This window comes from Pongo abelii, chromosome 15 (genome assembly GCF_028885655.2).
Source record: "Pongo abelii isolate AG06213 chromosome 15, NHGRI_mPonAbe1-v2.0_pri, whole genome shotgun sequence".
NCBI classification, from domain to species: Eukaryota; Metazoa; Chordata; class Mammalia; order Primates; family Hominidae; genus Pongo; species Pongo abelii.
This window is the reverse complement of record NC_072000.2, coordinates 58693875-58721718: the sequence shown is the minus strand read 5'-3', so window position 1 is coordinate 58721718 and position 27844 is coordinate 58693875. Positions and strand designations below refer to the sequence as shown.

At 42.5% G+C, this 27844-nt stretch overlaps 2 protein-coding genes across 13 annotated transcripts in view; one reads left to right on the top strand and one right to left on the bottom strand.

Annotated features, from left to right (window-relative positions):
* SAMD4A (sterile alpha motif domain containing 4A) overlaps window positions 1-27844 on the bottom strand; it is a 224936-nt gene that overhangs the window by 120452 nt on the left and 76640 nt on the right. The gene's annotated exons all lie outside the window — the stretch shown is intronic.
* LOC134760146 (uncharacterized) overlaps window positions 1-27844 on the top strand; it is a 47156-nt gene that overhangs the window by 15120 nt on the left and 4192 nt on the right. The window contains exons 3-7 of one of the 9 annotated variants that reach the window (XR_010137045.1): window positions 1648-1728; window positions 4872-5405; window positions 6944-7148; window positions 10780-10876; window positions 12040-12475. The gene's annotated coding sequence lies outside the window, so the exon portion shown is untranslated. Of the gene's footprint in view, window positions 1-1647; window positions 1729-4871; window positions 5406-6943; window positions 8801-10779; window positions 10877-12039; window positions 12476-27844 lie in introns of those variants that run through there. The other 8 variants (XR_010137050.1, XR_010137044.1, XR_010137046.1 and 5 more) reach the window with 8 other exon arrangements.

Below are 27844 nucleotides of genomic sequence, written 5' to 3'. Positions count from 1 at the left end.
AAAAAGAATTTTAAATGACTTACATGTGGTCTTAGAAATTGCCCTACATCCTTATAACCCTTAAAAAATAATACTATTCTCGTCTAATAAGTTAGATTTTAAAAAAAATTCATGATAACCCTTATGCAGCTAAAGTTAAAAGCAGATCAAACCTAGTGTTCAAATCCTCCAATTTTTAATTTGGAAAACAAATCCCAGGATGACAGGGCACCCTCTCAGGGGCCCTGTGAGCCTTGGTCAGCCTTTTCTGAAGTCTTACAGAATTCCAGCTATAGATAGGTAGAAGAGGAGGCAGAGAGTGACAGATTCCACATCATGACAAAGTGAGACGTCTGCAGATGACTGAAAATAGTCTCCCACGGTTGGTTTTAATCTTCCCACCTTCCCTCCACCCTCATACACCCTCTGCACTTAGGAAGAGTAAAGATGACTGCATTTAAGTGACTGACAGGCATCCCAAGGCTCGAAAAAATTTAAAAGGGGGAAAAAAAACCCCAAAAAAACAGCTGGATGTGGTGGCATATGCCCGTAGTCCCAGCTACTCCAAAAGCTGAAGTGGGAGAATTGCTTGAACCTAAGGGTTCCAGTCCAGCCTGGGCAACAAGGCAAGACCCCATCTCTAAAAAAATAAATTTAAATTAAAAACAAAAACAAATTCCAAAGCAGAACAGCCGACTATACCATGAAGAAAAAAAAAAACACAAAACTATAATCAGAAAAGGAAGCAGTAGATGGGGGTAACGGTGTGACATTTTCCTTCTCCTCATCTCCCCCTAACACTACTCCCCATTCCTGCCCCCACCCCAATGCCTCTGCAGCACCGCCCCTTCTCTTGCCCCAAAGTTCAGCTTCTTGCTAGGGCCCTGTCGCACCTCTTCCCTGAGATGTCAGTTCAGGTCTATGCGTTGAGCTCCGATAATCCAAGCTTTGATTTCATGCCTGCTGGCAACTGGTTCATTGCCACATTCACTGGCACTGAGATGTAGAAACCTACTCTGAGACAGGTTCAGATTCAGGCTTCACACACACCCGCTACAGAATTCTAGAAGACTGAGTTCATTCCATGTGTTCAGTAAAGTCCAAGATTCTAGACCTGACACTCAAGACCCGCCACACTCTTGTCCCAAGCTGCCCTCTGCACCTCTCACCTTCTCTAACCCTGTGCCTCACTCAGCCCAGCCTCTGCCTTGGCTGTGCTTCCTCCTGGACAAACGCTACCCACCTCTCCTTGAAGGGCAAATCTATACCTGTCCTTTGACAAACTCATTTAACAACCACTCCCATTGCACTCACTAGGTGCTGTTCTAAGCACTTTCCATATCTCACTTAATCCTTACAACCCTAGGTACTATTATTATCCAAATTTCAAAGATGAGGAAGGAGAAGCATGGAGATGGGACCTAGCTTGCACAAGAAGCCACGACAAATAAGTAGTAAAGCCAAGGTTCAAACCTCAGAATCTGTGTCCCTAACAGTGATGCTGCTGGGCTGGGCTGCCTCTTCCATAAAACTCCCATGTCCCAACTCCGGCTAAAATTAATTTTTCCTTCCAAGTTCCAGAGCCCTTCAGTGATCCCTCTCACGAGCTAACCATTTTCTGCCTCACTTTCGCCACACTTATCTTTCATTTTTCATCCTTCCTGGCAGATGGTAAGCCTCTTGAAGACAGAATCCATGTTTGATTCAACTTGGGTCCCCTCAGCCACGCCTGAGCTCTGCACATGCTCGGTGGGTGCCTGTCAATATTTATCGGTGGAAGGAGGGGAAAAAGAATTCACTCAGCTAAGGGATCTCCTGCTGGAGTGAGGAACACTTCCTTCTTTGTGTTCATCTCTATGTGGTTGCAATGTTTATATTTACTTTTGTTGCTTTAGGAGCAATTTTAGCTGCTATTGGTAAGGAATGCAGGTAGTCTTGAAGGTCAAAGCTATGTCTTATGAGCATGGGAGGCAACAGCAGTCAAATTCTCCTCTGTTCCTTCCACATACGAGAGCTACTCATAGAGGTGGTAACAATGATATGAAGACAACAATTGCAGCAATAACAACAGCTACCATCAATCACATACCATGTGCTCGGCACTTTATATCCTATATTTGTAATTCTTTCAATAAGCCTACAAGCTAGGCTTTATTATCCTTATTTTACAGATGGGAATTGTGATTCAGAAAAGTTAAGTCATTTGGCCAAGGTCAAAAGCTGGTAAAACACAACGCTGAGGCTTGAACCCAGTTCTGCCTCCCCCAGGCTTGGTCTGACTCCATCCTCTACACAGCAATGCCTTTCTTAGCCCTGAAGGAGCTTAGCTTTCTGTAGGAGTTAAGAAAGGCAAGTCACCTGGGCCCATTCATTCTTGGCTTCCTGGATTTTGTGGTTTTGGTCTTTTATGTGAAAAGCTACCCTTACACATGCACATTTCTTCCAAGAAACCAGATGAACGGTAACCTACTTTCACAAAGCTCAGAGAGTCCTTAATGACTAGGAACAGACTGGACGGCGATCACAAAAATGTACTAAGAGATTTACAAGAGGGTGGTGCAGATGGGGGCGGGGAATGAGGGATGGGGCCAGACAGACTTGCTTGGAGTCAGACAGGCAGAGCGAGAACTAAATGTTCTGTTCAGAAGAAAGGATACATCACTCTTTATTAATCTATGAAGTTGTCTTAGTTGGGCCACAACAAACACTCAGTGCGTTCACAACGTGGCCACAAAAACATTTTACTGGTCTGGGTGTGAACGTTTTTTCTTTACAAAGGAAAAGCAGTGCTTTTCACCCCGGGGGGTTGGGGGGGCAGAAGGGAATCCCTCAAAACGCAGCATACACTTAAACATGATTCAGCTCTGATTCATAGAATCTGGAATATTATTCGATTCACTCCGGGATTCTTGGTGCAAAGTGTTCCCTGCATGCTGGCAACGTCATCTTTCCATGCTACTAAGCGATAGACAACTTTCTTTAACATGCTCTGAAGCTCACAATATGTTTAAGACAGACTTTTCTGTGTGTGAGAGAAAAGAGGTGCTAATTATAGGCAGGAACAGCAATACCTAGTGGGGGCCTAGTTAAAAACCAACACTAACAGTGGACTAAAGAAAGGAGTGCTAGCCAGGCGTAGTGGTGCACGCCTGTGGTCCTAGTTACTTGGGAGGCTGAGGCAGGAGGACTGCTTGAGCCTAGGAGTTCAGGGCTGCAGTGAGCGATGATCGCACCACTGCACTCCAGCCAGCCTGGGCAACAGAGTGCGATCCTGTCTCTCTCTTAAAAAAAAAAAAAAAGAAAGAAAGAAGTGGTGCTTCTAAAAATAAAGCTCTCCTTAAATATTCTTTATCAGCTTGTTTCAGCCAAACTTGACACATTCAGTACACATTTCAACCCTGTGACTTTTTTCTTTCCTGAGCATTCCGTGGAAAGCAGGTGCTCAGGGAGAGCCTCCAGGGAGGACAGCAGCAGCCTCCCCTTCTCTAACGGGCTCCAGACTGGGGCATGTGAACCACTGAACAGTACCTTAGCTATGTCTCCTCTAATGAGTAGGATTAAGGGAGAAAATGTGGGTCAAGTGTTCAGAGAGCTTCATGATGATCCAGGCTGTAGCTACTGACTCCACAGCCCTGTGGCTGTGCCTCCTTCTCCCATGAATGGCTTAATGATGGTATTTCTCCTCAATTTAAATTAAAGGAAGATAAAGCATGGTAGCCTAACCTAAATGTCCTCTGCTCTATGGCCTTGGGCACTGATTGGAGGTTCAGCCTTCTTTGTGAACATTTCAGAGTTCCCTGTCTGTCATTCCTTCTTGACCCTGCAGCGTGATATGGTGGAGAGAGAAGAGCATGGACTCAGGAGTCAGACTCCCTGGCTTCACACCCAACTGTGTCACTCACCAGCTTTGTGACTTTGGGCAAGTTACTTAACCTCTCTTGCCTCAGTATCCTCACCTGTAAAATGTAGATGATGAGAATAGTATCTATGTCATAAGGATGTTATAGGAAGAAAACCAGAAGGGGGATTAAATAAGAACAGTAAGTGCCACATAGGTGTTAACTAGTATTTTTTTTCCTTCCTATCTTCTTTCTTTTCCTTGGTTTCTACAAATGTTTATTGAATATCCACTAGATAATACAAATAAATACAGACAGGATGTAGTCTTTGCCCTCCAAGTAAGGACAGAGATAGAAAGCTGCAGTACAAAAAATCACCAGTCTGGCATTTGGGGAAACTGGACGCTGGTCCCAATACTGTCATTAACCCCTCTGTGGCTTTCTCACCTGTAAACTCCAAGATCCTTTTAGTGGATCTTGACAAATAGAAAATAAGTTTACTGCCAGGCCTCACATATCATGCTGTCTGAGCGATTCTACGATAAGCACCCCCTAAACTCCAAGGAGAAATGGCTTCGAGTTGGGCCAGTCCTGGAAGGCATCAGAGACCCAGAATTTGTGCTCGGCCCTCGAGGATGGGTTGGAGATTGGGAGACGGAGGTAAAGAGAGGCTGTTTCAAGTGGAGGAAAGGTACTGTGCAAAGGCACAAGTTGTACGTAGGAACTAGGCCACAGAACATGGGGCAGTATCTGAGAACTGGTTTTGGGAAAGCAGGAGAGACAAAAACCCACACGGTCAACTTGTAGAGGGCTGGTGTGTTATAAAACAATGGCAGTTTTCGAGGCGGAAATCCGATCAGAACGGCAGTGTGTGGAGATGCATCTGGTGGCAGCCTGAAGGAGGGCGGGGTGGAGAGAACAGTTGGAAGACAACTGTGCCAGGAAGGCATGAGAGAGGGTGAGGGCAGAGCCCTCAGGGCTCCCGAGGCAGGCGGGCCCACCACTGAACAGCTGTCCAGTCTGGGGCGCTCACGTAACCTCTCTTGTCCACAGTTCTCTCCATTTAGAAAGAAGACAACATAAGCAAAGGCTAAGCATGAATGCATGGTGTGTGGTAAAGACTCAGTAAGCAGGACCCAGAAAATAAAGTAATGGGTGTGAGATAAGCTGTGACTGAAAAATTACTATCCACCTGAGTTACTGGTGAAACAAATTGCACAGGACAGCAAGAGAGAGAAGGGTTCCACAGAGCCGTCCCCACAAGTCACTGGCCCTGGGTGACAGGGAGAAGGCAACAGAGAAGCTGGTGATCCCAGGTGAATAGCAGGATGTGGAAGAATGACATTTGCCTCTCCTTGGCTCTTCAATGAGATGACCCAGGGCAACTGGACACTGTGGCTGACTGTCCTGGTCACCGTGTGTAACAAAGGCACAGACACAGGACAGAGCAAAGCCAATGCCTTCCCTGTACCTGGAACTTTAACCTACAAACATGGAGACCCCTAGGGAAGAAAAGAGAAGTTCCACCCTCAAACTTTCAGCTCAAAGCCACCAATCATGGATACCATCACATCTCATAAAGACACAGTAAGCATTATTATTTCCATTTTCAAGATAAGGATATTGAGCTGAGGTCACTTGCAGAGTTGGTAACAGCTGAACCCTGAGCTAACGACTTTGTCTTGCACTTGAAAACCTGTTTCTCTCCCAGCTGTCTCTTAGGGCTGTTTTCCCCTCAACCAGCCCTCACAAGCTGACCTAAAATTGCTCTGCAAAATACAAGAGCGTGAAATTAAAAATTAAATAGGTGCTTCCACATCTATTTAAATCCCATTTATTTTTAATAACTACTGAGGTTAGGCCTTGCACAAAAGGTGAGAAGTTGGTTTAAATCTCGATTTCTTTCTTGGTGGACTAGTAAAATACTGTCATTCTGCCCAAGTGAAGAAAACGACCATCAAAAATGTTACACTTATTTAACTTTTCTTAAAACTAAGAGTCCATCTCCTGGGCACTTTTTTCCAGGGTCTTAAGCTCTCGTGATTTGATAGTGTTCAGTTTGCTAGCTTGTGCCATTCCTCCAACATTTGGGGGTACCTATGTGTCTATAGGCTTACGGTAATCAAAGGGTTAATGCTCCCCGTCAATTGCACAAAAATTCCCATCCTAAATGGGAATCATTTGTCTTCTCAGTTAAGTGTCTCTGACAATACATGCTATTTATAAGCTGATGGCATCTGGCTCAGAATGGGAGCTAATACAATTATAATCAAAATAATAATATAAATTGGTTAGCAGGAGAATGGCCAGGATAAGCAAAAACAATTACAGTTGACTCTTGAACAAGGGTTTGAAAGGCGCGGGGCCACTTATACTCGGATTTATTCAACCAAACACAGATTGAAAATACAGTGTTTGCAGGACGTGAAATCCACACATATGGAGGGCCGACTTTTCCTATAGGTGGGTTCTGCAGGGCCAACTAAAGCACTTCAGTATGTATGGATATGGGTATCCAGGGGGTCCCAGAGCCAATACTCTGGCGTATATGGAGGGGCAACTGTATGTCACTAAGCCTGCCCTAATATGGAAGTAATGAGGAATATCAGGCCACTAATCAAGACGCCCACACAGGCATTGTTTTAAATCCATGTAGCTTTGCTATATCCGGTACTTCCTGTGGGTCCCTCCTTCCACTGATCTTGGGGCCCTCTCTTCACCTCAGTGGCCTAGAACACTTCTGGGGTTTCCCCCCAATCATGTGCTTCTTCTTATGCCTCATTCCCATAGCGGGGTGACCCCCTGTCAGTCTTGCTTGGTCAAGGATGGCTTGGAGTCTCTTGCCAGACAATCTGAGAACCAAAAAGTCTCTCTTTTACTAGGTTTTACCTGAACAATGTAGAAGCAATTTGTCTCTTAAACACTCTCCCTGAGCTTTGGGGTTCACATCCTGCCCATTTTTGTCTCTTTATTATCAGACAGAAAATCCATGACTGTATTGCTAAACGTAAGGAAAATGGGGTTTCAGGTTGAGACAAGCCTCTTTCTTCCAAAAGCCTGAAACATCAGGCAGGTAGTTATTTTATCTGTTCTGAGTTTAAGTCAGCACATTTTTGTTATTCTAGACCCAGAAAATCCTCAGAAATCAGGGTTCATTAGGGATGGTTAGAGAAGATGGAGATGGATGACAATTAATGAGGATCGAGGAAATCCAACCAATTCTACCTGGAGATCTCTGTGGCCATTCATCTTTCCCACCATCTGCTCTGAATTTGGATCTATGCCCTGACAGGCAAAAGACAAATCTATCCTTCTTAAAAGTCCACTCAGGTAAAATGTCATTAAATTGTGGTATTGTCCAGAACTGCAGAGAGGAACATTTCTTTTCTAGTTAATCCAGTAGCCATCAGTTGCTCCCCATTAACTTGAGAGAAGCATCTAGTTTATGCTCTAGAATAAAACACCTCACATCTATCCAAATTAAACCCTGAAGAGCTATAACTGAAATGAAGGACAGTCTCTTGTTTATTGGAGGTGGGTGGATTCCTGTTTTCCCACAAAGTTCATGTTCCGGCATACTTATCTTTGGGATCTGCATTCCCTGGGTGAATAGGAATCCAATGATCATACCTGTTTTATGATTTTAAGCATTCCACGTTAGCCTTAATTATAGCAGATTCATATGGCTTTTATTGTTAAAGATAACAATCACCTCACTGTAAAATATTATTCTTCCTGAGGGTTCTCAAATACCTCTGTTAACATGTTCCAGTATCTACAGGCACTCTCACATTTTTTCCTGCAGTTGTTTGTGCTCCACTATAGAATCTAGACATGACACAGAGACAGAGGAAGGTCTTTGCAAAATGTTTTTGGACCAAAGAGAACAGAAAACAATTTAAAACACACTATATTCTAGGACACTTCAAATAAGATTTGTTTCACTACAACCTGATCTCACTTTAGGAGAAATAAGTATTTTCCTGAACTATCTCACGTTAAGTCACACTTTAAAAAATTAAAGCTTATTATTTTAAGTGTGTGTGTGTGTGTGTGTGTGTGTGTGTGTGTGTGTGTGTGTGTTGGATTCACATAATTAAACATATTTAGAACTTTTTAAAGCCAAAGATCAGATGTCCCATGGAACAAGTACTTTGAAATATACTCTGTTGGTCAACTCCAAATGGTTTCTCCCTGTTTATTTCAGAGTCACATCATAGGAGCATTAAGTTCTTTGAACTCAACTACATTGCTTAGGGAGTAAGAAGGAGAGAGAAGAAGAGAGGGGGTGGGGGAGAGGAGGAAGAGAAGGAAGTGGGGAGAGAGGGAGGAAGTGCATTTGTGAGAAAGTGTAAAGATGGTTCTACCCAGTTTCCCTCAATTGGTCTGTGTCCCGATGAGCATGTCAAGGGCGATGTGTGTCTGCGCTCTTCTCAGCCTGGTTCAGTTCTCTGGTAACCTGTTGAGTGAGAGCAACTTTATATGCTCAGTAGACAGGTATACTTTATACAATGCAGCCGGCTGCCGCCACTACAAAAGACATCCTTAATCCAAACTATAAGTGTATACTCATCTCAAACTTGGTAGACGTACGGGGCCATGCCTTATCTTTGAAGAAGGGTCCACTGTCTGGAATTCCCAATTATCTTTCCTGTATAAACCAGGAAATTTGCTATGATTTTCAGGTTCTCTTTCTTTAAAGAAGAGAAAAAAAAAACCAAAGGCAACTGAAAAGCCATCTGACCGCAGAATCTGCCTAGATTTTTGACTTTCTCCTCAATCTTTTAGAGTTACCTTGTTTGTATTTAATTTGGCCTCAATTTATTTTTTAGCAAATTCATCATTAACAAGTCTTTTCAAAGCAACAATGTAATTTTCGAGACAGCTCTCCTTTTCACACTCATATTTCATTTGTTTAAATACTACTTAGCTACATGTCTTAGAATAAGTACAACTGGCATACATAGGTTTGGGAGCACATACTCTCAACAGGCCCCCAATTGAGCTGATGGGATGGGTGGGATGGCTCACTGGAGAGCAGCCCATTAACTGACTGCCATAGATAGAGGTTGGTGGTGGGCTCATCCACAGGGGAGAGAGAGAACAGGTTAACTGGCAGATGGATTAAGTGAGCTCCCACAGTACCCCCCCTAGGTTCAACCAAAGAAAGAGCTAATTATCTATTCCGATACTGTAGGGGAAAGAATGACCACGTGAGATCTAACAGTCTCTAACCTGCTGCCTTTCTAGGGATTGGAAGAGTAATTTTGTTTGCTCAGTTTTTGTCTCACTGACTATTGGATAAATCCCCTCCTAAGGTGCAGTAACAATGCTACAAATAGGACAGAAAAAAAAGTAGTCAAGCTAAGTAGGGAAAAACTATAAGGCAGAATGTATACTTACCTGATGGAACTCATGCTTCATGTGGTGCGAAGGTTCCCGTTGTGTCTTAAGATCTTTTGATTAAAAAACTTTAATCCCTCAAGTTCAGGCTGGGTTGAAAAATCAGCTTAGTTGCCTTGGTTCAGTACTTTAGACCGCAGTCTATCATTTTACTCACTATTGCTACTCTATAGGGTTTGGATAAAAATACTTGGTGAAAAGTATCTGAGGTTGGATCCACTCTCAATGTCAAGCACAAGTTGGCTAATTCCACCCTGAAACATTTGCATCTGTGAGGGATGGTATATTTAATGGAACTTTATTTAGCTCTTACATTTTGTTTATTTATAATTTATTATTTACATCCTGTCAACTTCCATGAAGGATTTGAGGCAGCTTAGCTCTTCAGTTAAGCCCATTCTTAATCAGTTTCAGTCACTTCTCTCTCATCCTGCTATGTCCAACTTCAATGGAGTAGTTTCCCCAGTGTGATTAATTAACTTGGACTCCTGTGGTCTGGGACTTCCACTGTGCAACAAAGGCTGTGCGTCTGCAGAGTCTGTGACCTTTGGTTTACTGCCCAGTGCAGGGAGCGGCCCAGCAGCACAGGAAACCCTGGTAGAACTTCCCAGGGCATCCCCTTTGGTGTCCAAGACCTCTCTGGGGGTCAATGTGGGGTGTGCAGACCGTGTAGGCATCGCAGGGCCACAGCAGCCCCACACCCTGTGTTGAGGGAGCCAAAGGTGGCCACAAGGACCCTCCCTTGTGAGGGATGTAAGACATCAATAAGTGTCCCACCCAGGCTGGGTGCAGTGGCTCACACAGTAATCCCAGCACTTTGGGAGGCCGAGGCAAGTAGATCACTTGAGGTCAGGAGTTCAAGAATAGCTTGGTCAACATGGTGAAACCCTGTCTCTACTAAAAAAAAATACAAAAGTTACCCAGGTGTGGGGTATGCACCTGTAGTCCCAGTTACTTGGGAGGCTGAGGCATGAGAATTGCTTGAACCTGGGAGGTGGAGGTTGCAGTGAGCTGAGATCGTGCCACTGCACTCCAGCCTGGGCAACAAAGCAACACTCCGTCTCAGGAAATAAAAAAAAGAAGAAAATAAAAACAACAATAAGCGCCCCATCCAGTAGGAGTCTCTGCCAATAAGTACAATAATCATACACTCTTTCACGTGAAACAAGAGAAAGGCACAGCCTCAATCTCAGCACCCTGTGGACCTCTATCCCTTCAAGTCTCATCTAAATGGAGCAAAATATCTACAGGTGTTATTTCAATCTGCCATTGATCTCTGGGCTGACTAGGTCATCTACCTTAACTATGCTGGAGTTTTCCATCTGTAACTCAGTGATCAAAACCCCTTCCAGAGAGAGACATGTTTGAAGAACTTCAGGTGAGAGCTCCCACATGTAGCTGCAGTAAAAAAGCCCTGAGTGTCCCTGTGTCCGAGAGTCACTTCTACCTGCCAAATCTGATCACCTTCTCTGGCTCCCAGCCCCTTGCTCTTGGCTCTTCTTTGTGTGAATGGCAGCTGCCAATCTCAATACCTGCTCAACATATTTTTTTTTTCCAGATAGTGGATAAAGCACTGCTTTCAAGCATATATTCCTGTTACCTAGCCTGCACACCTGTGAGTTCTGCTCTCTCAGAGGATAAGCATTCAGCACCTGGTAAACAATTGTTAATGTAAAGGGCTGTCCTCAGAACAGAGATGCTTCAGGCCATGTAGAGGTGTTTCTCCAGTAGTGGAGACGGGTTTGGGGCAAGTCATCCACACCCTCCCACCAACCTTTTTGCAACCAACATCAGATATCTGGGAATAGTTGGCTGAATCTCTAGGTGTGATCTGTGACTGTGGAATAGTCACAAAGCCAACTTGCATGCACAAAGATGGAATCCATGACCCACACTAGAAGGTTCAATAAGGATTGAGGTTAATGCATAGACCACAGATCCAAATGCTGGCATTAACTAGGACGGGAACTATCTTCACAGAATAGACCCTGGAATAGCAGATTCCTTAAGGGTCTACTTTAGGGGCTTGCTTTAATCTGCTAATTAGCCCTCTATTCTAACTACCTGACTAACCAATCACAGACTTATAAATACAGCAGGCACACCAGCGGCACAGCTTTGAACTCTTTGGGAATAAAAAGGCATCAAAGAAATCTATAGAATCCACATTATGTATCTAAAATATAGGTATGAAAAAGAATTTTTGTTCTGTATTATTTTAATCTAATAGGTCAAGGTAAGTAAAGTTATATCATTGTCCTAGATATAAAAATGCATGTGGACCAAAAGATGAGATTTGAATCACACTTTTCTATTTATAAAGCACTTCCAAAATTCTTAAAGCTACATTATGATCTTGCTTGACAGATAAGGAAATTGAGGCTTGGATAAAACAAGTGATTTGCCCGAGGTCAAGAACTTCAGTGTTCTGACTCAAAGTCCGCAGTGCCTTTCACTCTATTATGTTCACACCATTCGTGAAACAGGACTTCACGGATCAAGTCCATAGGTGGAAAAACCCTCCAGAGAACTAAAAAGATGCCTGAATAGTGTATGATTAACTGGCTTCCCTGAGCTCTCAATGCAATGATTACACACAGAAATTCAGATGTTAACAGGCAAACAATTCTGTGGCTGACAGGACTGGAGGGATATGCTTGGATACCAAGTCTAATGGAAGCCATCCAAAGTTGGTGGTGTAAAATTATGCATGGATCTCACTTTGTAAAATAGCTGTGTAAATGTGGTTCAAGGGGGCTGCTGTTAAAACACATAATCAGGTTCTAAACAGTCTCTCCTTTTTTTTTAAACTTTCAAGTTGATGTCTTCTCCAGTCCTTCCATCCAGAGCACAGCAAATGTCAAAGTCACCCAAGCTGGAAAATGAGTTGTGATGACTGTATTCTTCACCACTGGTAGCATCAAGAAAGTCTGTCTCCAGTCTTTCCTGACCTGTCATCCTCCTGTTCTGGAAACTCAAAGCTCCTTGGACTCCTGCTCCCCACAAGGGGATAAGTGTCCCATCAGTATTAGGGGAAACTTTCTCTTTGCACACTGAAGTGACTTTGTGACAAAACTTTATGCTGGGGCAAATGGACCCCCAGAGAAGCGGATGGTTGAGTGGCAACTGCCTGGGCTGGCTTATGTCCCTGGCCCATTACTCTCTGGGACAAGCTATCCTACCTAGCTTCTCAGAGGACGCTTGGTTTCCTCAATTAAAATATGGAGAAAATAAAAATAATGCCTACTTCCCATGTTCCTATGATGATGAAAGGAAATAAGGCAAGTTGTGAACAACACAGCACCATAGAAAGAAGACTTTAGGTATCATTGATGTCTGGGAGCTTAGATACACCAAACCCCTGGAACAAGAGAATGATGATTGACAAACAAAAGACCCTTTTTCTGTTTTTTTGCTTTTTTTTTGAGACAGAGTCTCGTTCTGTTGCCAAGCTGGAGTGCAGTGGTGCGATCTCAGCTCACTGCAACCTCCGCCTCCCGGGTTCAAGCGATTCTCCTGCCTCAGCCTCCTGAGTAGCTGGGATTACAGGCATGCACCACCATGCTCGGCTAATCAAAAGGCCTGTTTGACTTCTCCCTCACCACCGAGCACCAAGCCCCCATGACTCACAGTGAGGACATCAGGCCACAGGCCACCAAAACTCTGTCTCTGGGTGTGCTATTGTACAGGGTTCTGAGGTTCGCCAGGTAGTGTTGCAGCACAAGTAGTTTCCAAACTAAATTTCCAGGGTTCAGGGTCACCCCACACTCCAACAGCTGGGCTCCTTGGCTTTTCCCCCTCATTTTTAGGTTTCACATTATACCTCATGACTATCAGCACCCGAAGTTGGCAAGGAGGCATATTCATCTACCTTTGTTCCCCCAAAGCACCAAGTAGAATAACCACAGTAAATATTTGCTGAAGAATGAGACACAGGATGAGGAGTCATTTGATGACTGATTATTCATGGTCCAGGTAAAAGAAGGTTATGTAAGGGCAACAAATAATCAAAATCCCTCAGAAATCAAAAAAGACGAAAAACCCACACTGTGAGGCCAAACAAACCAAAGAGAGAGACGGACATGTGTGTGCGTGTGCACACACACACACACACACACACACACAGAGACAGAGCTCTGATAAGAATGAATGGATACCACCAAGGGAAGATGGCATATCTCTCAGGAACTGTGAGACTGAGTCCCCAACTATGGCATACTTCAAATGCCTTGCACACCCATGGAGATTTTGATCTCATCAGTCCTCAAGCAGCCGAGCAAGACCCAGGATAGCTGGGTAACCCTAGTGTCTTGAAGAAATATTAGCCTGTGTCTGGGCACAAAAAAAGGCTGGGGAAACCTCTGTAAGGGACTAAGAAAACACATATCCTTTTAATATTACCAACAGTCAGAAACAGGTATAGTACTGGATTGCAGGAACTATATGGACTATTTCCTTTCTTGCCTGATTTCTTCCTTATGACATCAAGCCCTCAAGTGCCCTGTGAGCCAGGCATTCTTGATTTACAGGTGTGCAAACTGAGTCTCAGAGAGGCCAGGTGACTTGGCCAGGTTATCCTGCCTAAGCACAAGCCTGGCCCTGATTCCTCTGCCCGCCTCAAAGCATGGAGAAGGTGCCCAGCCACGGGCATGCTCGAATCCTCAGCCTGACTTCTAATGAGTGACAATAGTAATACGAGGCTATGCAAGAGCGTGAAGAGTAAGGTCGTTAGGATGGGAAATGAGTAGAGAGGCTTGGAGGAACACTGGGGAGATGGAATGACCCTCATTTGGAGACTCAGTGGACACGGTACTCGAAGTTCCAAGGTGTTCAGCCAGAGTGACTGTGGGAATATCCCAAGTGGCAGAGAGAAGTCAATGACAGTGGCTGGGTAAAGACGAGGCTCCTGTTGCACAGGTTGACTGTGATGAGGCCAGATGGCTACTTGGAGCAGGATGTCAGACAAGCTTTTGGACATATGGGTCCCATGCTTAGGATGGGGGCCTAGCTAGAGGTGGGACTCAGTGGTCATTTGTTCAGAAAAGAAGGTCAAAATTTTGAGGCTGGCTGAGGCCCTGCAGGATAATTAGCACAGCACCTGTCTCACAAGGGGGTCACTGAGCCAGTGTGAGGAGGTCTGGGTGGTCTGATACCTTGGCCTAACACAATTATTTGGAAAGCCAAATAGTTACATGCTCTTTTTATTTTTTGAGACACAGTTGTGCTCTGTCACCCAGGCTGGAGTGTAGTGGCACGATCTTGGCTCAATGCAACCTCCACCTCCTGGGTTCAAGCAATTCTCATGTCTCAGCCTCCCGAGTAGCTGGGATTATGGGCACCTGACACCACACCCCGCTAATTTTTATATTTTTTTGTGGAGACGGGGTTTCACCATGTTGGCCAGGCTGGTCTCAAACTCCTGATCTCAAGTGATCCGCCTGCCTTGACTTCTCAAAGTGCTGGAATTACAGGTGTCAGCCACCACGGCCGGCCACATTCTCTTTTAAAACTTCTCTAACATCTACTTCATGGAGTTCAATTCATGAACATTCTTGACTACAAGTTCCTAGAACCTAAAGTTGAGCTGCTCTGTGGCTGTTAAAGGTATTTTCACACCTACATAGCCTCAGATTCTGGGATGGATGGGATCTCACAAACAAGTAGTCTTTAGACTATCCAGGCCCAACAAATGCAAAGTAGAACCCAAAGAGGACAGTCTCACCTCCACAGGATTAGTGGAAGGGTGACTGGCTCTTCATTGGCTGATGTGGACAGTCCCTATATGAAAATCTTAATTTCCACTTACACAGCACAGCTGACCCCTAGAAAGGAGACGGCTGGTCATTTTACATGGACCACATCACTGCAGAAGACCACAGAGATGTCCATGCCTTAAGCAGAAAACCCAACACAGTCTTGACAACAGGCTGCAATACTCTTTAGTAGAAAACCTTGACTGCAAAGCTGGAAATAGTCAGTGCTTCTAGCCTACTACCTCTTCTCTTCTCAGAAACTTAGCATCTGGCGGGAGAACCCTCTGACTTCTCATCTGGCGATGAACAAAAAAAATAAGTAAACAGCCCAATTACATCGTTAATTCTAGCTGACCTGGAAAGTGATATAGGAGTCAAGGAATAAACACCTGTCCTTGAAGAGATGGGAAGGCAATAGAGCTTTAAGACAAAATTCTTCAACGTAGGAATTGACAGTGTTACTTACAGAAGGAAAGTTTCATCTGATTATCATTTTAAATTTCTCATTATGCCACAGATAGGTGGTAGGTGGATTAATTTGCTTCAGTGGCCAAGGTACCTGGAATATTTTACAGTAGGGTATTTTAATGGCCAATATTAACTGTAATTTATCACTGTAAGTTTAGTGAGGAAATTGAAAAATGATCATATTATAGGTGTTAGACATATCTACAGATAAAATGGAATGCATGCCTTCTACAAAAGGCATCCTGAATACCAGTCAATTTGCTATTGGCTTCCACTGTAAAATAGTTGTTAAGTTTCTCCGGCGGGGTGGGAGGGGAGAAATTAAAAAAAAAAATCATGTCAGTGGTTCCTTTGCCCTATTGGTTTGGCAAAATGTGAGAAATCACATAAAAAGCTAGTTTCGTGGCTCACACCTGTAATCCCAACACTTTGGGAGGCCAAGGCAGGTGGATCACGAGGTCAGCAGCTCGAGACCATCCTGTCTCCACTAAAAATACAAAAAATTAGCCGGGCGTGGTGGTGGGTGCCTGTAGTCCCAGCTACTTGGGAGGCTGAAGCAGGAGAATGGTGTGAACCCAGGAGACGGAACTTGCAGTGAGCCGAGATCGCGCCACTGCACTCCAGCCTGGGCGACACAGCAAGACTCCATCTCAAAAAACAAACAATCAAACAAACAAAAAAACTAGTTTCAGAATCAGCTTTACTATTATTTGTGCAGCGTATTATTTTAAAGAACACCCGTGTAAGTATCTTGGCATCTCTCAGTATCTGGCAGACAGGTTGGTACTTGGTATATCAAGAGCCATGGGGCTTCTCTTGCCACTACTAAATAAGTCAAAGTTCAAACTCAAGGGGTAAAGGCCAAAAAAGGTGGTGACCTAGAAAGAGAAGCTGACGTGGGTCCACATACCATGACCAGAAGCCTCTCCAAAGATGTGACATGGAGAGAGAAGCCTTTGATGGTTTCAGGTCAAAGCATCTCTCCATATGTCAACAAGCAATAGTCAACTGTAAATGTAATCATTAAAGAACAATCTAGACAGAGTGACACAGTTGGAAAATCCACTGAAAAAAATGAAGAATAACAAGTGGAAACCATAGGTTAGTGGAGAGTGAATTCTACAATAAGGAAAGTGAAAGGGTAAGACTCTAACCAATTTTGCCTGTCTGATTTGTGTTCGTTTTTCCACGTCCACCACAAAACTAGCTTCCTTGGTAATATGAGTAATAATATTAAGTATTATTTAACATTACATGTTAATATTTAATATTTATTGCCATTTATTATATGCCAAACACCTTTTAATCACTTTTCATGTATTAACTCCTTTCCTCACCAAAACAAACCTATGAGGCAAATATTATTACCCCCATTTACAGATGATAAAATGGAGGCACAGAGTGGCGAAATAAGTTGCCCAATACCACAAAACCAGTAAGAAGCAAGGCTTGAATTTGTACGCAAGGATTCTGACTCCTGGATCTATAGTCTTAACCACTATGTTTTAATGTCTCTCAACGAAGAGAAAACAATGTCAATGAAGTAGAATGGGCTCTTCCTTAACTTGACTGGAATAAACTCAGTCAACCAATTGCCATTGCACTGATTCTGTGTTCCTCAAGGAAAGTTTGCACCATAATCACCACCCTAGCATCCACTCTCTACCCTCAGCTGTGGGAAGGACATATGATTGGGAGGCAGACTGATCCATCAATGTGGTCTCTGAAAAAGCCTATCTTTCATCCGCAAAATAATGAGCTGATATTTTTGTTTATGGGGTAGCCTCCTGTGAGCTTGGACTTGTAAGTATTTCCAGGTCATCCATAAAATACATGATAAAAATCCAGCTTCAGATCTGCAAAGCTGAGGCTAAGATCCTAATCTCCGAAGAAAAAAGCCAAGGAAGAGTGGTGTCCCTTGAAATCCAACCTGAAATGGTCATCCAGCCTAGTTTATGTCTCTGCTATATGGACTATCTAAGAGAATAAAAATCAACTCAATTTCCTGAGCACTGATGACATATGAGCCAGGCACTGAAGTGCTGTCATTATGCCATCTTCCTCATGCACGCTGCTCCTGGAAACAGGGGCAGGGATGCACCAACCATGGAGTGAAGGCTGGTGGTTCCCAAGTATCACAGACCAACACTGCTTCTGTGATAGAATTTTTGCTGACCTGTGGCTAAATAGGAAAAATCTGGATAACACAGTACAAGTTTTTCCTGAAGCTACATGTGTACAGAATAGAGGACTAGCCTTCATTCTGAGATTTTATTCTTCCTACTTCTGATTCTGAAGTGCCTGTTCTTTCATGAAAGGACTGTAACATTACATGACAATCTCAACATTGCTGTTTTTAATATCCTTACTTCTCAAGATCAAAGCTAAACACTATGTTAAACCTCCTCAATTAAAAACAAAATTTTTTTGAATGGTTAGATTACAAAATCCTAGTGTGGGGTCACTAGCCCAGGGGGTTGCTATCCTAGGTTTTTCCTGACCTCAACCAGGGATGGAATTTCGCAAACAAAAAGACGATCCTAGCAGCCTGAATGTACCCTGTGCTGCTGCTGTCTTCCTTGCTAAGCTCCCATCTGACCTCCAGTGACTCCCTCAGTCCCCAGTGGCTACTACCAGTAGGAATTCCCTGTCCTTCCTGGCCAAGCTGACACGCTGGGCAGAATTCAGGACACAGCTTTAAATGTGGTTTCCTGATTAAAAGGGAGACTCCAGTTAGACAGGAAGGAACTCAAGCTTGGGTATTATATGTCATAGTCATCTACCAGTTCTGAGGAATGAATACGTCAACTGAAATGACTTGGAGCAAAACATAATTCCCGAGAAAATCCCTGAGAACCCAGCCAGAGACTCTTACCATTGCAGTCCATCGTTTGTGTCTTCTTTTGGCAATAAAGTGACACACTGAAGACTCAGTTACTCTAAAATACTTTCATACTGAACGGTATTTGCAAGGGCAAAGGGTGGTTGGAAGAAATGAACACTAGGAAGCACCAGATGCAACATCTGTAAGACTCCCCGGCTAAGACAGAGGGCAGTAAGAGGAGAACTGCACAGTGGGAAGGGGAAGATGGGGTGGCTGACTTGGTCCTGCCACTCCACTGCCTTAGAATCTTAGGGGAAATCATTCTCAGGTCTTCTCCTTCCTCGCCTACAAAATAAGATGGCTGGTCATGCAAAAATCCTAAAATTCTGATCCAATTGTTGCCTCAAGAGAAGCACAGCCTACTTTCATGTGTCAAGAAGGACTGAAAAATAATATTGAGAGGCCAGGAGCGGTGGCTCACGTGTGTAGTCCCAGCACTTTGGGAGGTCAAGGTGGGTGGATCACTTGAGGTCAGCAGTTCAAGACCAGCCTGGCCAACATTGTGAAATCCTGTCTCTACTAAAAATACAAAAATTATCTGGGCGTCAGGGCGTACACCTGTAATCCCAGCTACTCGGGATGCTGAGGCAGAAGAATTGCTTGAACCCGGGAGATGGAGGTTGCAGTGAGCAGAGATCATCACGCCACTGCACTCCACCCTGGGTGACAGGGCGAGACTCTGCCTCAAATAATAATAATAATAACAACATTAAGAGGAAGTCTTGAGGGCAAAGTTAAAAGTTCCTCAGGAGCCTCAAGGCCCTGCCTAGACACGAGTGAAAAACAGCTGAGCCCTGGAAACACCTCCGGGGGGTTCTTTGCAGGGTGAGCTTCCAACCAGAGTGCAGAAATGAAGAACTGGGCCTACACGGCTGAGAGCAAGGAAGAGAAGGTAAGAGGGAAAGAAGGAAACAGGAGAGAAAGAAATGTAGAAAAAGCAAAGGCCAAAAATAAGTGGGATCTTACAAGCAGCAGGGAGCACGTGAGAGGGCAGGAATGAAGACAGGGCTACGTGAGGTTCACAGCGGACGGCTGGAGAGGCGGGAAGTAAAGAGAAGGCTCACAGAGGGAACTAGCAGATGAACAGAGAAAGAGCAAAAATGGAAGAAGAAAAGAGAATCAGGATTCTCATTTCGAATAGAAATAGGATTACTTAACTCTCCCAATATCCATTCATCAAAACAGTTACCAAATGCAAGGTCTCATGGCATCTTGCCAGCTGTGTCTCCATGAAGAGTCCGAGATTAAGTAGAGAAAACCCACACTCTTAAAGAGAACTATATAGTACCATTTTCTGCTGTGTGAACACAGATGCAGCCCATCTGTACGCAGATACGAAAGGAAAAAACTGCACAAAGGGTCCGTAACCTTAAAAAAAAAAAAAGATTCTGGGTGAGGCTATCCAGAAATAGAACATTTTGATTACAAAATAAAAACTAGGTCAATAAGATAATGGACATGATTTAAATGAAAATCACAGTATTTGTAATGGGCTAAAAATGGTATCAATGTTACTGCAGAGAAGGAATATAATTAAATGTATTTTTAAACAGCAGCTCCCCGCCCCAGTCCTACAAGTCCCAGGCCAGCCACCAGTATTCCTCCACCTCATTGGAGAGGAATGTGCTGGCATGCCGCAAGTTGGTCTGAAGAATGTGGAGTTTCCGTACTACTTCAGAAGATCCCAAATGACACTGGTTAGCTACATTCTTTCACTTTTAGATCACTGTTATTCATTTATAAAGCAAAGGAATGGAAAGGCTAGGGATTTGACCATATAAATCTCTTTTACCATTTTTACTATATGGCCAGGAAACACATAAATGCAGATATAACTGCCATGATTCCCAGGCTACTGAAACAAAAGATTTTGGGAGAATTCTAGACAGTTATGTGAGGTGGATATAGATAGATCCTAAAAGGCTTAAGCACAGGCTAGGAATTAAAGGGTGGAAGTGCAAAGTTCTGGTGTGCTTTCTACAACTTGTGGTCTGATCTTCCGGAGAAACACTAACTCTTGAGTGTAATTCATCTTCTAAACCCTCCCTTGGAAAAGAGGGGCAAAGAGGAGCAAGATAAATTAAACCTAAATGATGCAGTCCTGCATGGTTTACAATGACCAAAGTAGATACAAGAAAGTTGCCACAGCATTTCCTCAGATGTCTATATAAGAGTCATGGCCAAGGAGTCTGTCTATGATGAAACATCAATGGCCCTTCCAAATTTGGGATGCTTTCGGGGGCAAATGGAAATCAGTGAGACATTATCTATGATGAATACATCACTACTTTGGCTCATATATATCATTCCTTTATTAAAGGAAATTGCATCGACATTTATACCCCGAAAATCTCAAATAAAATATGCACATGATTCCATATAAATATTAATCATTCAAAAGAGGTTATTCTAAAAATCTCTGGTGGGTGGTGCATATTTACTAGTAAGTTCTTGAAATGAATTAACTCTTTAATATGTTTAAATTCCAACATATGACCCATTAGTTGCAAAGCATTCATTCATCCTTAGAAAGTATAAGCTTACCTCCCATGAAGCAAATCTGTTAAATGACAACAGAACTTGTCAAACAAAAGAGAAGTAGGAGACTTACTCACTGTATGAAATCACTAATATGCTGAACTCCCTAAGTGCAATTAAGTGTGTTTGTGTAATATCATTTAGTGCCCACATCACCTCCTCTTTACTTGGTGCATTACAATAAAAGGTATTTCAATAAACAGCAGTTGACAGACACCATAACCATGGGTTCCTTCTGAGACTTAAGGAGCACCAAAGCCCTGGAATTCTGAGTCAAGTAAAAGAAGTCGCTACAATAGGTCTTGAGGAATTCTAAACCAAGAGAAAGACCAAAGAGTTCAGGACCATCTGAGCTCCTCCTAACACTTTCAGACCATGCTTATTTACAGTTCCTCACTATCACCAGGGCATCTAAACCATGAAGTGAAAATAGTGAAGAAATGTGTGGCAAGGGTCACTGCAGACTGGGGAACCTCTGCAAATATCCAGAAAGCGAGGTGCTCAGTTTTCTGAAGAAAAGCATTCAGTTGATATATATTTTTAAAACTCTGACCTTTCACGACCTCAGTTTGGAGACCTCGGTAGGGATGAAAGAAAATAACTGGAAGGTCAAGCAAGTAAAGAACACTGAAAGAATGCTCAGTGCAAGCATACAACGTGGGGCACGCCTCTGTTCCGTGAGCCTGGTGGGGAAAAATAGATTATTTATAGGGAAAGGGAAACAAGATGACAGAATAAGCTCTTGACAAAGAGGAGAAAAGCTTATGTTGGGAAAATCTGGGTGGGAGGGAAAGGCACTGGAGTCATTTGCACTGTCACGGGATGGAACTGGTCTAGCAGTGACTTTGGCATATTTTGGCTTCTCAGCAGGGAAGAACCAGTTGGGGGCTGGGGAAACCAGTGTTTTTTGGAGAAAGAGAAACAGCTGCTTAAGCACGAGTGTCTGAAGGAAGTCCTGTTCCCTACTGCTAACCCACGAGGCATGACCACAGTCCAGTTGCAGGAGCTACTATAACAAGACGACAAGGAGGCAAGACTGAGCCACTACTGATTAATGCCTGTTGATCTTCAATAATGGGCCATTCCAACAAATGCAAGAAAGGAAAAATCACTAGCCAATAAACATGGGGACCCTATCCTATAAACAGAAAGGAATCCCATGGAAAGAATTCTAATTTTATCTATCTAAGCAACTATTGGTTACTCATGCAGGTTCAGAAACAGAGGGGACTATGAGTCAATAAATGATGTAAAAGTTTATCAACAATATGTAAATCCTCTATCTCAAGTCTTTTATCAGAATTGCTAACAAGTTGTGAGTCTGACTGATTTAATTTCTTTTCATTCACTTCCTTTCTGTTGACTTTGGCAGGTAAGGATCAGTGAATTAGAGGAGGCAAGTGGAATTCAAGAGAATACGCTCTGGAATATGTATTCCCTTAGGGTTCTTCAAAAGCCCTTATCTTGCCCTAGTGGTATATCATAAGTCAGTAACAGTAACAGAAAATCTGCTTGTTTTTTTAAAAGTAAACATTCCAATGCCTAAAAGTCTAAGTAGACTAAGAACAAATGCCAAATAAACCAAGATGTGCCATTTTAATGGGAAAAATATGAACTATGACATGTAAATAGAAATCCCACATTTATAAAAGCAGGCAAGTGATTACGTGTGACAAATACTTACAGGCAAATGAGAAAAAGTAGAAAAAGTTCCTCCTTCTAAAATGATCTTTTTACAGCATACAATTCTCTTAAATTCTGACACTTATGCCTGCTTGAAAAAACAATTTCAGTCAACACTTCCCACTGTGTTATTCAACCCCAAGGAATGCAATTTTTATTAAACGGCCCCAAAATACATTCACACACAAGGAGCAGGCACCAATTGACTTGGAACACGACAAAGTCATCCTATAGCTTGACTTCTACCCAGTTGCTATGTCGTCAGGTACTAAACCTCAAATACTCTGTGGCCCACTCCTTCTCTCCTTCTTCTTCCCAAAGCCTCTAAGTGTGGGATTCTTTCCAGTGATCACCGCCCCACACTATGCACATCCCTTCGAAAGACAGCTTTGCAGCTTCAATGACAGTATAAGCAGAATGGCGTGTTTCTCTCCTGGGTCAACTACTCCATTTCACAACAGGATCCTGCAACTTGCCACTCCCTAAAACCTCTGTCTCACTCTTGAATACTTTTGTCATTTAGCTTCTCTTCCTCTTCTGGCTCCTTCCTTCCTTTAAAAATCTTAATAAGTCACAACTCACCAAATCATGAGACAACTCCAGGATCACATGTTCAAATCCTACTCGACAGCCTCACTAGGACATCTAACGGGCATGTCTAGCTTATGTCCAAAACTTTATCTTGTTTGGAAACCTGGTACTCATTCAGTGTTCCCATCTCAATCAATGATACCACTCAATTGCTCAGGACAAAACTTTGGAATCATCCTCAACTCCCCTCTTTCTCTCACACCACACCTCTCATTCAACAACAAATCCAGGTGACTCTACCTTCACAATTTATCCAGAATCCAACCACTTGTCTCCACAGCTGCCACTGCTATCCTGTCTGAGCCACCGCCTCTCCCACCTGGTGTAGTGAAACAACCTAAATGAACTCCTACCTCCTCTCTTACTCTTTCGTTACTCTCTGTGCCACATTCAGAGTGGTCATTTTCAAAGGTCAATGAAGCTCTTTCATTCTCCTTCTCAATTCTTCCAAAGACTTCCTATCACATCTAGAACATAACCCAAAGTTTTACATGACCCACACAGCTCCTGGTAGCCCCAGAGCCTACAAGGTTACCTCTCCAACTTCATTTCCTGCCACACTCTGCCTTGTTCAATCCATTCCAGTCACACTGACTCTACTATTTTTCAAACACACAACTCTGAATATCATCTGTGCACATGAATTAAATACTACCTCTCTGCAAACATTAAATTGATCCATCTACCAACCTGCTTCTCTGATACAGCCTCAGGATACACATTGTCTACAAGGCGTCTCAAGCTAGATGTTCCTATGCCAGCACAAATTAGACAATGCAAAAAGGAGCTGTTCCCCCATCACTAGGCTGGAAGCCTTGAAGTAGCTGCCAACCTTCACTGTACTTCAACCCACAATAAGTTGGCTGCCAAATCCTCCCGTGTTCTCCAGCACAGAAGTCTCAATCTGTCCTTTCCTCCTCCTTCCTCTATTCAGAGTCCTGTGCCGGTCCTGGTCATCTCCTCACTGAAACCCCGCACCTCTTCCAGCTGCCCTTAGTTTCCTCCTATTGCTATAACAAGTATCCTTCCAGAAGTCTCACAAAAGATTCTGTCTATATCCATGTACAGGTGCCAGGGAGTCAGCCTCCATCCCCCTCTGACTTAATCCCCCTATTGTCTTCCACTGTCTACATGTGGCTACTGCAATTAATTAAAAATCCAGTTCTTCCTCTGCACTAAGCACATCTTAAGTGCTCAAGGGCCACATGTGGCTGGTGGCCACCCTATTGAACAGTGCAGCTGTAGGGCATTCCACTTTTATGCATTTATCCCCCATACATTTATCAACTCAACATTTTATACATTTATCAACCCAACACTTTTATCAACAGCACAGCTGTAGGGCGCAGGAAGTTCTACTGGATAGTACAGAACCTATCCCCTCTGGCAAACCTATTCAATTCCCACAACAAAATCTATGAGAGTAAATTCCATACCCAATCAGCCCTTTGAACATGATTTTTTACTAAGACCTCATGTTTCAATTTTAAGGAGGTCCTAAAATATTCCTCCCTGAGATCCACCCCAATTTTAAGGAAAAGGTATATTACACACCCGTCTCCCTATCCCACATAAACATGACTTCCCTTTCATAAAACTTCTATGCAGAGTAAATATTTACATATCAATATTCAATGTATACCTTTTCCAATTCTGCTCAGCTGTTATGCATGAGCACATAGTAAATGTACTTAACATGTTGACTATTTTAGACTGAATGGTTTTGGGGGCAGAACCAATATTGAATGGTGCCAAGCACAGAAAGCTCTTTAAAAAGTGTGTTTTCATGAGCGTGATAACATAGTGGGGAAGCAGTTAGGCTTTGGAGTTACCCAGGCCTAGAACTGTTCTGCCACTTACTAGCCGGGGACCTTGGACAAGTTATTTAATCCCTTATCATCTTCAGTTTAAGTATTGGAAAAAGAGAGAAAATGGTAACTATCCTCCTTATAGAGAAGTGATGATTAAACGTGATCACACCTGCAAATCAATTAGCAATGGTTGGTTCATAATGACCACTCATTAATATTAGTTGATGATGATAATAATGTATCAATCATTTAAAATCATTATAAACAAGATAAACTTAAATAATACTTGTGGAAGTTAAAAGTAAGATGAAAAGATATCCCAAATGTAAAGTACTTGTCTTATAGAGTCAAATAAATGTCTTCAGATATAATGTAATAGATATTACTTAAATATCAAACCTTGGAAAATATGTATCAAAATAACATAAATTCAAACATTTCCATTCTGTTTCTTGTATAAAAGCTGCATTGAGTTTCCAGTCCTTTGGAAAATTTGTCTCAGGGATAGTGGAACCTTGCTTGGCAGGTTGAATAAGTTTCCATTAGTTAAATGCAAGCAGGATGATTTCATTTTAAAAGTGAAATGTGAAAGTGGTTAAAATGGGCAGGATACAACTAATCATACTAGTCTTTTAAAAAATCTGAAAAAAACAAGAAAAAGAGTTCTATTTCAAAGCACATGTGGGCATTATTTTGCATTAAGTGCTTAAAGGCCCATTCTCCCAGTGAACTGATAAAATAGGCACAAACAGTCCACACATTTGGAGCATGAGCTCTTTCTCCCTACCTCCAGTAGCTGAAATTCAGAGGTGGCTATATGGACTCAAAAGCCAAAGCCAGTACATTAATTCTGCCTAACTGGCCATCCGTTCTTCTCTTGCTACGGCTTCTAACTGTGCTAGGCCAGTGGTTCTTAATGTGTGCGACCTGGATCAATGGCAGCAGTATCACGTGGGAACTTGCAAATGCTTGGTTCTCCCAATCTACTGCATCACAAACTCTGAAGGTGGGGCCCACCAATATGTTTGAACAATCCCTACAGACGTTCTGGTGCCAGAGCACGGGAAGTACACCTGGGCTGCATTTATGCCCTCTGTTTGGGGGCAGCTTCCACAGAGAAGCCATTAGGCCTCTTCTTAGGTAGTATTGAGAAAGCTTCAACTGGCTTTCATTTGCACTGACACATAATATGGACTCAGCCTTCCTCACTATAACTCAGTTCTCTGATATGAAAATTAATGGAATCACATAATGTTCAGCAGCGCCTAGTAAGTAGGGCCTCTGTGACAAACCTGGGCCATGTGGAGAAAGCGAACCCTAATTATTCATTTTGTTGATCACAAAACTGGCCAAAGAAAACTCCTGGCCCAAAATCATATGGTTTAATTTACTTGGCCTCCATAGGAAGAGTTATTGATCTACAATGAGAGATGAAATAACCACATAAAAGATGGAGTATTGCAGTTAGTTTAGGAAAACCTCTAACACTTCCTTTTTTGAAAAAAAAATAATAATTTTGCAAAGCAAAAGAATCACAGAATTATATAACAAATTCCCACTGACTATATAAAAAATGGCAAGGAAAGATACAGGCAACCCTCTTCAGATGTTTTTCAAGAGATAACATTTCTTAACAGTCAAAACTCAGAGGGAAACAGAGAAGTATTCTGGATCTCAAAACGGGAATAATCACACGAAATGACTTATAAGCAACAACGCCTTAAATGACTTTTGTTGTCATGTTTTAAAAGATCCAAAACAAAATGAAAGCTTATTTTAATACTTTGATGCTTCCATAATGTTGACAGTTATATTTTCACAATTCAAATATATTCTCCAGCAGAGTGCCTTATTCATATTTTAGTGGAAGGAAATAAAATTCAATATGCATAAATTTAAGGTCTTATGCTTTTTTAAAAACAGGCTTTGAAGTATTTTTTAAACAAGAACCACAGTGTCACATATTTTTGTAATTAAGATAATTTAGAGAAACGAGTAGAGTCTTTCATAAATTAATGTAAAAGATATTGCATAGTTATATATGGCTCCAATTTCTGAAAGAAACCTTAACAGTAGTTATGTCTGAACAGTGGGATAGAGATAGGCATGGCAGAGAAGTAAGACTACTTTAAAAAAGTAGTTTTTTGTAGAGATAGGATCTTACCATGTTGCCCAGGCTGGTTTCAAACTCCTGGGCTCAAGCAGTCCTCCTGCCTCAACCTCCCAAAGTCCTGGGATTGTAGGTATGAGCCACTGTGCCTGTCCAAACTTTACCTTTTTCACTTTAAGTCCTTGGGTCCTATTCAAATTTATTTTTGTACATATTTTGTATAATTTTAAAAACTACACCAGTTAGAAATAAATTAACTTAAAAATAATAAATCCATATTATTACACCATCAACTTTTGGTACACATTACACTGAATGTCACTGAAAAACTTCAGGTCGCCATTTCAGATAACTTTTTTTTTTAACAGTTTGAGTACACTATCACCAGATACCAGTAGATTCTCAACTAGTAGTGGTAGAAGTTAGCCACATTGCAAATGAAGAAACGGAGGCCCAGAGAGATTAAGAGATTTTCCCACACCATCCAATTTACTGATAATGAAGGCGAGGCTTGCCCTCAGTCCTTTGACTTCTCAATTTATGCTTTTTAAAAAAATCATATCATGTTGCCTGTCACATGTCCTGCAACACCACTCATGTGTTTAAGATCTGAATCATACTAACTTACTACAGGTTTTACAAAAACATAACTCCATTAGAATTAAAGCTGAACGTTAGAATCAAACCCTTCCCTTACCAAGAGCCATGCAGAGGCTCCGCACAGAGGCAGTGATGGAAGGGTCTTGGACTTGAGACTTTCTACCTGAATCTGACTCCTCTAATTA